This window comes from Carlito syrichta, unplaced genomic scaffold (assembly GCF_000164805.1).
Source record: "Carlito syrichta isolate Samal-C Ts95f unplaced genomic scaffold, Tarsius_syrichta-2.0.1 Scaffold144245, whole genome shotgun sequence".
In the NCBI taxonomy this organism is placed as follows: Eukaryota; Metazoa; Chordata; class Mammalia; order Primates; family Tarsiidae; genus Carlito; species Carlito syrichta.
This window is the reverse complement of record NW_007088341.1, coordinates 42,828-46,267: the sequence shown is the minus strand read 5'-3', so window position 1 is coordinate 46,267 and position 3,440 is coordinate 42,828.

The window sequence follows — 3,440 nt, the reverse complement described above, 5'->3', positions numbered from 1 at the left end:
CCCTCTCTTCTTCGTCTCTCGGGTAGCAGAGGCCGGGTGAGCCCCCCCATGGCCCCTCACCCACCACTGTCCTGGCCTGGGGTGAGCGATGACCCGGGCCAAGGGCAAGAGGTGTTTGCTGGAGAGAGAGAGACGGAGAGGCTGTCTGTAAAGCTTCCATTCTCTGCTGGCAGCAACATAAATAGGAAGCACAAAGTGGGAAGGCTTCGGAAAGGAGAATCGTTTCTCTTTATTTTCTTCTCAAAAGAAAACAAGATAAGAAATGTACTCCTGAATGTGGTGGCTGACGCGAGCTGACTCTTCCAATCGCCCAGACCACCCACAGCAGAATCACCTGGGGTCTTGTTGGAAATGCCCTCTGCTTGCCAAGGCAGCTGGCTGGAGGTGGCGGGTGGCGGCCCTTGCTTCTGCCCGTGCCCCACACTCATGGGCACAGCCCAGAGACCACAGGGAGCCGAGTCTGGGTGCCCTTTCCATTCGGGGTTGCCTGATGAGTCTGACTCCACGGCTAGCACAGGCGTCAGGCCAGGCCCTCGGGGAGACAACCGATCTGGGGCTGCTCACGGCGGAGGTGGGGATCCAGGCCCCCTCGCTGGACCTTCAAGCCGCCGCCTGCCCTCGCTGGACCTTTAAGTCTGGGCCTCCTGGCTGGCTCTCCAAGCCTCTGGCAGCTCTTGCTGGCCTCTCCAGCCATGAGCTGTGGCCCCACGCGTCCCCTACACACACCCGGGATCCCCGGAGCACACCCACCTCTCATGAGTCAGGACCAGGCCTAGGCATGCCTCACCAGCTCTGCACCCTGCGGTCACGCTTGGGGTCATCTACACGTCTGCTATGCACAAAAGGCTAGAGACAAGCATTGTGTTCCTCTCTGTACCCTGGAGCCGGGAACAGTACTGGCACGGAGCACATGCTCGCTGAGTGAATCCACATTCTCAAGGCTCAGCATGCATTTCTGAGCAACAGTCCGACGACCTGCTGGCCACAGAGCTGGCCTCTCCTGCAGAGAGCCAAGGCGTGACTGTCTCAGCCAAGGGCTGGGACCAGCCCCTTCCCTCCACGGAGAAGTCAGACCAGTCACACAGGCAGGACCCTCTGCGAGCAAGTGCGAGCCCAAGGACAAGGCAGGGCTGCCAGGGTGGGGCAGCAGTCCAGAGAACCCCCGACTTGTAAAGGCTCAAGGCCACGTCTCCTCAAGAGGCATGTTTCCCCACCCCCAAAAGCCCCTGGTCATGACATCTTTGCAGCTGGGGAGGTCCCTTAAGATGTCAAGAGGCATGCCCCACACATCCATAAAATAAGCTGGTCTCGTGGTACCAAGATTTCTTTAGAAACCACTCACAGGCCAGGCTCGGTGGCTCAGCCTGTGATCCCGGCACTTTGGGAGGCTGAGGCGAAAGGATTGCCTGAGACCAGCCTGGGCAACTTGACGAGACCTTGTCTCTACAAGAAAAATAAAAAACTAGCCGGGTGTGGTACCACACGCCTGCAGTTCCGGCTACTTGGAAGGCTGAGGCAGAAGGATCGCCGGAGCCCAGCAGGTTGACACTGGGTGGCCATGAGCGTGCCACTGCACTCCAGCCTGGGCGACGGAGTGAGACTCCAATTCAAAATAAAAATAAAAAATCACTCACAGGCCACGGCAAGAGTCGCCACAGGATCCAACAGTGGCAGGCTGGTGATTTAGGAGCAAGCTGCTTACACTCGCAGCAGTCCTTGCCATGCCAGCCTTCTCAACCAAAAGGCACCCTAAGATCACTCAGGACGCTGGGTCTTTGCTTCTGGGGACCACGGCCGTGCCCCTTGGAGGTGGGAGGGTGGTATAAGGTAGACCTGGGCTCTTCTTAAGTCTCCCCACTGTTTTTCTGCGGATACTCTCCTGCTGACCAGTGGAGTGACCTTGGCAGGTTACCTGCCACGGCCTCCGTGTCTTATTTGCACAACACAGCTGGTCAGCAGCCTTTGCAGGACGGCTCCCGACAAAATAAAAATGCATGAGATGTGCCTGCTCAGTGAGGCAGCCCAAGCGTTCACTCTCTTGCCTGCTTTGCAATTCTTCCTGGAAGGGAGGGAGGGAGCACACATGCGCACACACACACGCATTCACATGCGCGCGCGCGCACACACACGCGCGTGCGCGCTCTCATGGCTCTTCTGCTCTGCGGCCAGCAACTCCAGCCACCTCCTCCTCCCCTGAGAAGCCCCGCTGCCACCTCAGCCGCGTTCCAGCCAGATGAAACAGGCCTGCGCAGAAACAGTGCCCATTATCTGGAGCGGGTTTTCCATGGGAAATGGCTCTAGGCTCCAGGCAGCTGCTTCCAAGCAGAAACCAACTTTGGGAAGGCAGCCGCTGGTCCCCATGGCCACGTGGCACCCCAGAGGCCCGCCCAGGCCACAGGCAGCAGCAGGCAGCCCCCACCGAGGCTCCTACTGGAACTCCGTCCTGAAAGGCCAGGCGGCTTCCTCCACGACTTTCCTAACACGCACAGGAAACCGCGGGCGGCGCAGGCCGAGAAACATGCTCCTGGGGCCGTGGCCTGCCCCGCCTCCTCCCCTCCCTGCAGCCAGCGCCCTCCTGCACGACCGTGGGCTCCATGAGGCCGAGAGCCACGTCCTCAGCCCCAGCTTGCCTTTCCCGGGGCCAGGCAGAGCCCGGCTCGCGGGGGTCTACTCGGCATCTGCTCACCGACTCCCTCAGGACCACCCTGGGCGGCCTCTTGCCGTCCCTGCCCTCGCCTGTGCCAGGAGGCAGGGGTGATGCCTCTCCTTCTGAAAGGGGCCGGCCCCACCCCCAGGCCGTGTGTGGCTGGGCGACTGACGCCCCGGCATCACCTTGTCACCCAGACATTTGCACAGTGCTGTGGGCGGCTCTGACACCTCCGGGGAATGCGTCCCAGCAGTCGCAGCGGGGCAGCCCAGGGGGCCGTGCTCCCCTCACGCCTTGGATGGGGACTCCTTGTGTAATTCGGTGCAATTTTCAAAACTTCCCTTGGCCTCAGCTTCCCCATCTATGAAACAGCAGAACAGGGACCCCGAGACCGTGTGCGGCCCCAGCAAAAGACACTTGGAGGTTCCCTCGGCAGGGGCACATTTGCATCGATGCACAAAGGGGCTGGGTCCCGCTGTCCCTTCAACCCAGCAGGCTTCAGCAATCTCACACACTTCCCTGCCTCAGCCACCGCCCTCACTGCGGGCAGTGACACCACACGGGGCTGCAAGACGGTCCTGCACAGTGACCAGTAGATACGCCACTCAGCAGCCGACCCACGGCCCCCAAAGGGCAGAGCCCAGCGGTGCCTGTCCCTTCTCCCTGGGTTCCCAGGTTCTAGGGTTTCTACCAGTCGATTGTCCAAAACAACAGCCCCGAACCACCATGCCTTTGTTCTCGGGTGAAGCATGGCCTTAGGCTACAGACGTCAAAAGGTCACAGGCTCCGGGCC